The sequence below is a fragment of the Ptychodera flava genome (genome assembly GCF_041260155.1).
Source record: "Ptychodera flava strain L36383 chromosome 23 unlocalized genomic scaffold, AS_Pfla_20210202 Scaffold_23__1_contigs__length_28996876_pilon, whole genome shotgun sequence".
NCBI classification, from domain to species: Eukaryota; Metazoa; Hemichordata; class Enteropneusta; family Ptychoderidae; genus Ptychodera; species Ptychodera flava.
In genome coordinates this window covers 7721236-7732629 of record NW_027248277.1, presented here as the reverse complement: position 1 = coordinate 7732629, position 11394 = coordinate 7721236, and the positions used below count along the sequence as shown (strand labels likewise).

Genomic DNA, 11394 nt, shown 5'->3' with positions numbered 1-11394 from the left:
AATCAATTCATGACCTGTGGCGTAAACATCCCTTTCACTTTACTATTTCCACAAGAATTTAAAACTGCAAGCATGAGTGTGTTTTCAGTACATTTACAAAGATGGGTACCTAGAAAAGCTTGGAGGTCAAGGCCAATAAAATCCACTGTGGGTTTTCTTTCAAAATATTGCCAAGAACCTGCTGAAGTGAGGACACAAGACAAAGAATTTCTGAAAACTTTGGCCTCACTTTTATAAAAAGCAGTAAAACTCATTAAATTCAAAAAGTCTTGCTTACTCTTGAATAGTTTACTTACTCTTGAATAGTTTACATCACTGAGAACTTTAAGTTTTCCTGGTGACATTGAAGAGCTCACAATGAGACAAATCACCATACAGTTTATACAGTCAATGTCTCTCTAAATTTGATGACTTTCCTGTACTTTTTTCTGCAGCTTTCCAAGAGTATTTGTGGTCATAATTCCATTTTGTATGAGTATTTGCATGACAACGTTTTGGTTCAAACAAATTATTTTAGGTAACCAATCTATATGTTCATACGATTAAATTCCAAGGAATTAACTGCAATTTCCAAGGACTGCTTTAACAATGGAGGACTTTCCAGAGGCATACAAACCAATACACAAAAAACACATGATGCTTAAATTTCATAAAATTTATTTATTTAAACTTCATTCCTTTCTTCCATGTAGCACTTTTCAATGTTTACAGTTCATAACTTCTCTGCTCATTCCTATGATGAAGCTGCTATCTTTAACATCGTCTCTTCATTGATTTTACATCAACCCCCACAGGTGATATGTTGTTCCTTTATTTTTTGTTTATTATTTCTACTGAGTCCGGTTAGCTGTTCCCCATAGATCCTTTATGAACCCCCACGAGCGATGGTTTTGTGTATCACTTCTACTGAGTCTCGTTGGATGAATTGCAGCTCCTTGCAAGAAATGTACTGTTTTCCCTGAGATCTTCAAGATGTGGCCAACAGAGTTCATCATACAACATGACAATCCAGTCTCCCCCCCCCCCCTTTTAAGTTCATCAGTGCTTTAACCTAAAAAGGAAGCAAAAAAGGAACAGTGCATTATTGGTACCGTTAAACTGAATTTACTTATTAACCCTTTGAGTGCTGTAATTTTCTCCCGCCATAATTTAGTGCAAAATTTTACCCATTTTACGAAATTTTTCTGCAATATTTTGATAATTTTGGACCAAAAAGGAAATCACATTTCATTTGCTACAGCTTTTTCCTCAAAATTTTGGCAAACATCTGACAAAAATTGACTGGGGTTTCTGTTATTAAGGGGACAAAAATAGACTTCGCCACTCAAAGGATTAAGTACATAAAAATTTACGGAATGTCTATGGCAAGCTGCAGTCATCACAAAATAACACACATGTTAATAATGAAGTCCTGAGGTAGAGATCAAATTGTTATTTCAAACCTGTGAGATGCATCAGCTTAGTCTGCAAAGCTTCAGTTATAGAAGATAAAGTATGTAGTAGGTCAGCGTAATTATATGCAACTGTTTGTCATATTCATATTTGTTGATTTTGCTACAACCACCGCAATAAAATCAGAAACCACAAAATGAACCAACTCATTTTAGTACTCATTTATGGTACCTTTTGTATTCTTTATACCATGGGCATTGTTTTTCTTTTCTTCATTTTCCATAAATAATGCCAACACAGAGAAAGCAAATACAGTATTCTTTTTCACATGATACAAAATTTTGGTTATGAAATAAAAACTGAAGTCTACAAGGAGTAATGAGTTGTTTAAAGCAACTAACCGGGAATTTCTTTCTTCTTTAAGCATCTGTAGAGTCGTTTTTCTAAGCAGGTTCCTGTTTAAAAAGTGGAATTTACAGAATTAATAATTAAAATAGAGGAATATTCTGACTGTAAACTCAACATGTTTTTGATCTCCATTAGAAAATAATTTGCGAAACCATTTTACATTCTGTAGTGTAGGATTCTTATTTCAAAAATAGCCAAATCAGTATAAAAAAGCCTATTTGAAATTTTTGAAGTCCCTCACTGTCTCATACTGCATAGTATGGCAGTGTTAACAGCAAAACAACAAAATCTGAATGTCAAATCATCATGATAATGCTGAGGAACAGCAACAATGACCAGAAAACTTCAAAATGAATGATACAGTTGTATTACAATATGGTATAATGTTAATCTGCAGAGGGACGGAATAACGGCCCGGGCCTTTCACAACCAAATTCCTTGAAATAACTGTATGCATTTACTATAAAGACAATTACCTTGCTTAGGTCCCTCTTGCTTAGGTCCCTCTTTCAATATTAACTTGAGTCTGTGAGCTTCTTTGGCTCAAATCTGTGAAATGAAGAACGATTATATTAATGTTACTTATAAAACCAGTGTCGTGGACATACAGCTCATTGTGTGCATGGATAATTTCTTGATTTAACAACTGAAACATCTGCAGAATACAAAACAATGCCAAAATAATATCATGAAGTCTTGAGTTTTAACTTCAAAAATTTCATAAATGCCTGGAACCATCTACTGTCAAAGTGCGTTTCATCTAGGTACTGCAACTCAGTGTATGAGACAGACACATTTCACCTACAACACAAATGATTACCTTGGGTATCACAACACATTTCAAAGTCACCGACTCCTTAATAAATTACATCATGGAGCAGCCCCTCTGTCCAGACTGAGAGATACACTTGATCTACAATGCAGGGTTTATTTTTTTGAAAATGGCAGGAGAGCTGAAATTCACTCTCCTGAAACTATCCAGGCGAGTGGTAGGTGGGTGATTTAGCAGCTCCCCTGAAAATAGTGGGGCCAGTGAAAAAAAATTGTGTCATCTCTTGTGATTTGAATATGGCACTGCTGAAATTAGGAGAGCGACTGAACAGGTCCCCTGAAAACAGTATGGAGAGCGCATTAATTAAATTTATTACGAAAACAATATGCACTAGCTGTCCTTATTGTTATGTAATAGAGAAGGGAGAAAATATACAGATTATGTATTTTGATAGATGGAACAGGATACGCAGTGTTCTCCCATCCAAATGTTCATAACATATTGGCTCACTTTCAACATTTTTCGAACAATAAATATGCAGAAATGTGGCCTCTGTAGTATTCATGAACAAATAGATGAAGTTATACTTTTAAAAGGACATGTAAATTTTCATGATATTTTCATACAAGCCTTTCAAAAAAACTATACGGTATGCACATTAGATATATTGGCATTAAGACAAAAACCTACCAAGACAACAGTGCTGTCATCAAACATGTTTGGTTTTGAAAATGGAGGTATTTTTTACCTCCATGGTTTGAGCTATGCCAAGTACGGAACTAGATTTTACACTGAATCGTGCTACCAGCAGTCCACAGTCAAGTTTGTTTCATTTGTTTGCGGCCCGCAGAAACATCCTGAATGCTAGTTGGTTTTCAATCAAAGTTAACTTGGCTGATTGTTACCGTGATATATCGAAGTGATCACTCCTGTGCTGTACGCCACAATGTTGCAAAAATTCACGTCTTTCAAAGTTTTACAGTAGCACAAACTCATGATTGTTTCGCAACCTTTTTATTCAGAACTATCAGGTATCTGTCCAACTTTTCAGAGTGAATTTAATTAATTTAAGGTTTCACAGGACCAGGAGACCTAGCAGTCGCTCAGACTAAACTGTTTATAAGAGATTATGCATTTGTTTCCACGAGTTGTGATGTGTAGTGCCATTAATCATGTCGTAGACATTTTCTCCACGCTCGATCTCCATCTCAATAGCATTAGCAATTTGATCCTTGTTCGTCACGCATATTTTTCCGATGAAATCTTGCTGCGGCAGGATAACCATTTGTGTTTTGAACACTACAAAAGAATCTAGCAGCCAAGAAAATGGAATTTGTTTGAATATGTGAGAATGAACGGCTGTACTTTGTAAATTTGTGTACATGTAAAGTTTAAACTGTAGTGGTGCAGTAGTAATACTGTATTACATTGTTGCACTTAAATCAATCCATTCCATTGCTAATCTGCTTGCCAAGAACATAATTCATCCTGAAATGAAGTGAACTGAACATTGAAAGCATAATTATTAGCTACACTGTGCTCCCTGCGTATGATCGGAGGAGAGTAGAGTATGTTACATTTTGGGTACGTGTGCCTTTGGTCTCAAAAAATTGGGTCCCAGCCGTGGCGCGAGTGGCTAATTGCTCTTGCAGAATTTGATTTGCATGAGATTTGTAGGCTAGCGGAGCAATCGCTCGCCTCAAAACATAAGGTCTGACAATGCAACTGTTTTTACAATTGCAGCTAAGAGTTGAAGAGCTGAAACTTTGACCTTGCAAGAAATGAAATACGTAGGGCCCGAACATGATGTTGACTTCGAGATCTGACATGAATCTTAAATGCCAGTTGTCAATGCAAGAGAGGGTTTATTTCGAGTGCAGACGTTTCTGTTGAGAAAAGCTTCAGCTCTTGAACTCTCAGCTGCAATTGTACAAAGAGTTACATAGTATATAAAGTGTATCTCTCAGTCTGGACAGAGGGGATGCTCCATGATGGTTTTACTGTAAATAATCAACGAGATTGTAGCTTTGAAATGTGTCATCATACCCGAGCTAATCATTTACTTCGTCTCATACACTTAGTTGCCGTACCTAGGTGAAACGCACTGTATATTTTCATTTCAAAACAAATATAGTGTGTGTGAGCTACAACGTATGTGCAGGAAATAGATTGACTACGTCATTGTAGTCATGACTTTTTGAAATATTTTGGCTTTCTGATATTCAATTAGAATAAACAAATGTGAATGCTCTTAGAAGGTGACAGGCTGTGAAGTGCATATGCTTCCAGAACAAGTTCTACGTAATTTTGAAAATTCAACAAAAGAATTGCTGATGTGACTTGGATACCTATTTACTTTGACACCGAATCTTGACAATCAGATGAACACTTACATCGAACAAATATCTTCAATTCCCTTATCACAATTTAAGCCATGTCTTACCATTGTCTTTGTAGCTCCTCTGCTACCACTCTTATGTGTACTCTGTGACTCCTGTGTAGTCATTCGGCTATGGGGTTTTCTCTGTGACTCCTCTGTTGTTCTTTGGCTGTGTGGAAAATGGGTATGAATAAAGATTTTCAGAATGAAATGTCTTGCACACTCCTCTGTTGTTCTTTGGCTGTGTGGAAAATGGGTATGAATAAAGATTTTCAGAATGAAATGTCTTGCACATCATGTCAAAATATAAAGTACCATATTTTTAGGGAAGCATACAAATTGATGATGAATAAAGTCATTTTGTTCTGCTCTGATGCAAGCAACATATCGCAAGTGCATGTGACACTGGATAACACATTCAAGAGGAAAAGATGCTTCAAATAATAAACATTTACCACGTTCCAAAGTGATTCTCTACAATGAAAGTGAACCACCAACAATTATATCTATGCTCACTGGCACCGTTACGAAGATTAATGTACATTTGCAGGATTCTAAACTTTGCCTGTAGGTGCAACTTTGAAATACAGTAAATTTTCCTTCAGATTCAAACTCACATCGGATGGCACCCCATCACCTTACGAAGATGCCACAGCCGATACAAATGTCAAAAGCTATGTGTTTTCACTTGTTCCTAGATTTACTTACTGTCAGTTTTTTCCATGTTGTATACACTACACCTGTAGAATTCTTGAAGGGTATTGAGAGCCCCACAGTTAGAGTCTGAAAAAGGAATACATTTTTGTCAAAAATCAAACACCAACATTTGTGATAGACTATTCACATGTGTCACAACATTTGTTTTATGTTATGGTATAGCACTGTAGCATAATTTTGTTAATTACCAGAATCGAAGGCAACACATCTTTGTATATTTCATAGCTTTCATTCATTCATTTCATCAGAACTCTGATTCTTTCATCGTTTAATCACAACTATTATTGAATTTTCTGCATAAAATATTATCATGTCAGCCTGTTGCTGTTTGATATTCCAAGAAAATGGATCTGAATAACTTGCCATGCTTGAACACATTTTGTAGCCTGGGTCAATGCCAGGCTAGTATAAAGATCACCAATTAAGGTTGAAATCTGCAATCTCCGGGATTGCACTACACCTGTCATTTCCTCTGCATTTGCTTGACCGTTTGAATGACATCAACAATTGAATATTTCTGTCTCATTGGCTGGGTCAGTGGAATTAAAAGCCACCAGTAAAAGGTCAAGGGTGGGATGTGTGAAATCAGTCTGTATTCATACAAATTGAAAGGATAAATACCTTGTGATATTGTAAATAAAAAAGCTGCAAGTGACATGTATGTGTTGAAGGCACATGAGCTGCAACTTTTGGCATTATTTTCGTGATTAGAATTAGTTCATAGAAATGTTCTTACTCAGAGATGTTTACTATAGTATAATTATCCACTGAATATGACTGCATGGGAAGGTGCCTGTACGCACATAAAATACGGGTGCTGCACCCAAATATGGCCACTTCCATACAACTGCATCATAAACAGCATAAATGGTGCATGTACACATTTTAATCTTTACAAAGTTCCAATATGCTACAACCCACTGAAAGGACAGGAAAGGGATTCACTCCACTTTGACAAAAAATTCTCTGTTTTTTACAGTACATGCCATGTTTTTGAAAATGGTCAAAAATTAAAACAAAAACCTTTTCAATTTCATGCCTATTTTGCTACAAGCAAATGTTGTAGAGAACTTGAGGCATAGTTAATGACTATATCATTCAATTCGTAGATTGCAATGAATATCTGAGGAAATTGGAGGTACCTTGAGATTCGACAAATTTGAATTATTGTATAAAAGTTGACAAGTTAGAACATTTTGCCAGTGCACTTGATAGGGTTGAGGGTAATAATCATAATATCTTGGTGCGATCAATGGCGTCCAAGCTGTGAACAATGGCATCACACGCCACCCTCATTCCCACTACACATTATCTTTTCACACTTACATACCCTACCACATTGATATCTTCGTACAAAAAATACTAAACAAACTTTATGTTCAGCTTTATGTCAATTGAGAATCTTGAGTTTCAGCACACCTTTATTTGCGAGCACCATGTAAAATATCGCTCTGATAGTCACAAATTTCTGAAAAAAAGTAAACATTGCCACACTTACATGGTCTTTTTCTTCTGCCTTACATCCCCTAGGCTTCTCTGCAAGCTCCTCATGATTTTCTTTATTTCTTCAAACATCATCCTGCTAATTAAATTGAGAAATACCACAATATTACAGCATATGATATAAAAAATTTAGGAACATGGTACCTTAGCTGATATTAATATTAGCTTCTTAGCTGATATTAATATTAGCTTCTAACAGTATGGCTGCATGTTTCATGACGGTTATCTGGTTATTTGGGGTGCACCTACAAAAACCTCCATGCTTTGTGCTTGTACGATGGTTAATGCCCTACTGAGAAAACATAAACTTGTATGCAAAATAAAAAACATTACACGATAAGGAGAATTGCTGTATTCCTAGCATGTCAAACATTGGCTCAATGTAAACAGTGCCATCATCTCGAGAACTGTCAACTTCATACCATTTACCAACTATAACTGTTCATCCTCCAAATAAACTGGAATCCAAATCAAATACTTTGATGATGTAGTAACAAAACAAAATAAAAAATTGAACATTATAGATGAATATAAATATCTGGGGAAATCAGACAATTAAATGAAAATCAACACAGTAGAAATCATCAGCAACATTTGCTCAAAACGTTAATAATGGCAGTCGATCACTAGGTACACTGGTCAACTTGTCTCTTTGTCAACTGGACTCTGCACCTAAGTAAACTGGACCCTATCATGTTTTGACAAAGCACCCTGGTCCTAATCAATTTCACTCAAAAGGGTAATTTTTGACAATACGTTCTACTACTTGCAGTGACATTCTGGAACTTGATGAATGCACATAGAAAACCAACCCCTTGACTTTCACTGTACAGGTAAACAGGTCTCAATATGTATGCAAACATGAAAATTCTGTGAAACTTGTGTAGGTACAAATAAATCCTACAAAAAGGATTGAATGCATTTTGTACCAGGACAAGCATGATAGTTAGGATGCGTTCACAAATAACATTGAAAGGGGTGGGGCAGCTGGAAGAATCACGATTTATTTTTTTTTCTGATCCCCCTCTTAACTGTTAAAAAATTTGCAATCCACCTCTACATGAACAAGAATTTTCAAGTCCCCCAATTATCATAGCCAAATATTTGTCAGAGATGTACGCACTGAAGACAATGTGAAGTTCTGCTTGCAAATGCTCAACAATCCTTTTTTGTCACTCACATTATTATCCTGAAGTCCACTGTGCACTTTATAACAAACAATTATTTCAAGATTCTCTGTGTCATTTTGAGGTATTGTTGCAATTTCTGTGTGCGAGTCCTACATCTTGACATATGAAACGAAAACTTTATTGCGTCACCAACTATATACTTGCTTCGTGGCATCTTATATTGGCAAAGTGCTCTTATAGAAATGTTGGCAGCTGTTTGTAGAGCTATATAGGCATGTTCTTAGATTGATTCAATGTTAGATGCATCAGTGGACATTCATATTTAACACTCTAAGCTACATTGAGTGCATTAAAATCTGGAAAGGCCATTCAATGTAAATTTATTAAGCGTGTTTCTGTGAGCCATTACCAGAACTTGCAGAAGCTGGCAATGGCGCCCTCTGAAATATTTTTGGAACACCATCGATGTGTTTGAACAAATACCAAACCCCATATAAAACGACAAGGTTAGTGTAGTATAGTGTTTAGTCTTCAGTAGTAACAAATTGGTACGACCAAATGCAGTAAATATGTGGGATTTCACATCAAAATGCCGCGTCATGTGCGACGCGCTTATTTTGAACGCTACAGGGCCTTCAGCATTGTAGCTCTACTGGTGAGCTAGGTCGATCATGAGATGCGTTATCTCAGTTTGAGTTATCCAAATGTAGACTCGATATCCCAAAACAATACTAGACATTTCCAATGCAAATTTAAATCATGACAGGGTTTGGAAAATTACGTTTTAAGTTCAACACGTAGGAATGAAACACCGGCAACATTTGCAAGGCGTATTAAAACAATGGTAGGGTGACCGGACGATTTTGAAAACTGAAATTTTTTGCCAAAATCTTGACCAGAGTGACCAAAAATCGGATCAAATATTGTTAAAATGGCTCAAAGATAACTAACTGTACAATAATGAGTAGTGAAAGGTGCATTGATAGTTTCCAAATTATTTCTGTGAGAATATTGTATGGGTTGATAAGTCCAGTGAAAGAAAATGGAAGATTGTCCTCACGCTGACCTTTGTGTTTCCAGTATAATGGATACAAGCCATTGTTTCTGGTCAGAAACAGGTGCGCACGGGACGGTGAAAAGCACGTTGTTCAAGTACGGCACTATTGCGAACTTTTAATACTTCCTGCTTTGGAAAAACCGTGGGCGCTAATTTGCGCTGCATAGCTGAGCCTTTTTAGAGCACAAAACAAGTAGGAAAATATCTTTATAATTTTCCCGCATGGCCATTCGTTCTCTTCTTGGACAATGATGCCAAAAGTCATGGCCGTTTCAAAGTAAAAATTTCGTCAGCAGTTTCTCGGAAGAAAAAAGACCTTTTTAGGAAAGTTTTGCACTCATCTTGACTTCCAAGTCTTCACAACGTTCACTGTGAAATGCAACTGTTTCCATTCACGCGATCGTTCGCGTGCGAGTAGACGACTTCCAAGATGGCGTCCCCTTCTGACGTTTGTTGACAAAATGTGTTCATAATCTTCAAGATTTTCACGTCATTACCTTGTTCACAGACATAAATGTGCACAAAGGTTGCATACTTGAGATGAATTGTACAATTTATCACTACCTGGGTCCCCCTTTAAGCCTTCGATTTCGAGCATTCAATCTCAGAAAACTTGTGTCAGCCCCATTGTAGGGAATAGGAGGGCCTGTCGTCGACGTGTCCGGTCACCCTAACATTAGTCGTCGATCACAAGATGCGTACATTTGTTCAATTGATCCAAATTTACGCCCGACTTCCACAAATAATGACACTTTAGTCCAACCCCTGGATAATGTCCCGACTAAAAAGAGTCTACTGTTTAAATACAGAACACAAAACTACGAGAGAGTTCAGAAAACGTGCGTTCGCAAAACGTATTAAACAATAGCTGTTTCCAGAAGCGTTACCTCTGAGCGGTGTACCGCGGTCACAAAATATCATTCTCGATTGCCCCACATAAACTACGCATCAATTGCATAGCGAAAGGATGAACACACATTTGAACGGATCAACAATACATACCTTATTGATGAGCCAGTCTTCTGTATATTGCCAAGAGCGAAATGCAACAGAACAAAATCACAGCGACGCGACATCGACAATGAAAAAATGGCGGCTCGGCTTGACCAGGGCTTTGATCGTGACTTAAAGGGTCCGGTCACGTGACACTTGCCCAGTTGACTCATGACGTTGCCGTTCGCCCGGGATTATAACTGACATTAGACCTTGGAGGGGGGGGTGGTCACAATGAAATTGTGAAATTTTTTTTTTACTATTGTAAATTTTTGAATTTTTTTTTTTTGCAATGGAGATTAGCTGTGCAAATTTTTTTTTCAGAGTAAATTTTCAGATTTATAATTTTTTTTAGTTGGTCACTGTCTGAAGATAAAGAGGGCAAAGATGTGGTGCCAAGCACCACAACCGGCCATGCAAGCGGTCACGGGGGGGGGGGGGGAGGTCAGGAGGGTGTCCCCAGCTGCTGTTGGAGCTTTTGAAAATAGAGATTAAAATGGTGTTATTGGTGACACTTGGGGAGTATTTTTGCGGGGGGTGGTCAGGAGGGGTGTCCCCCAGCTACTGTTGGAGCTTTTGAAAAATAGAGATTAAATGGTGTTATTTGGTGACACTTGGGGAGTATTTTTGCGGGGGGGTCAGGAGGGGTGTCCCCCTCCTGCCGTTGGAGCTTTGAAAAATAGAGATTAAATGGTGTTATTTGGTGACACTTGGGGAGTATTTTTGCGGGGGTGGTCAGGAGGGGGTGTCCCCCTCCTGCCGTTGGAGCTTTTGAAAAATAGAGATTAAAATTGTGTTATTTGGTGGCATTTGGGGAGTATTTTGTGGGGGGAGGTCAGGAGGGGGTGTCCCCCTCCTGCCGTTGGAGCTTTTGAAAAATAGAGATTAAAATTGTGTTATTTGGTGGCACTTGGGAGTATTTTTGCGGGGGTGGTCAGGAGCGGGGTGTCCCCCTCCTGCCGTTGGAGCTTTTGAAAAATAGAGATTAAAATTGTGTTATTTGGTGGCACTTGGGGAGTATTTTTGCGGGGGTGGTCAGGAG

At 37.7% G+C, this 11394-nt stretch overlaps 1 long non-coding RNA gene across 2 annotated transcripts; it reads right to left on the bottom strand.

The window, feature by feature from the left end:
• Positions 1–640: 640 nt before the first annotated feature.
• On the bottom strand, positions 641–10533 carry LOC139124134 (uncharacterized). 2 transcript variants are annotated; one of them, XR_011549869.1, is made up of 7 exons: positions 10362–10533; positions 7168–7251; positions 5661–5735; positions 5016–5193; positions 2277–2349; positions 1794–1847; positions 641–1051 (listed from the first exon to the last, which is right to left on the bottom strand). It is a non-coding gene; the product is annotated as an uncharacterized lncRNA (long non-coding RNA). The 2 variants fall into 2 exon arrangements; XR_011549868.1 differs by having other exon boundaries at positions 5016–5121; positions 10362–10521.
• Between the last annotated feature and the right edge of the window lie 861 nt (positions 10534–11394).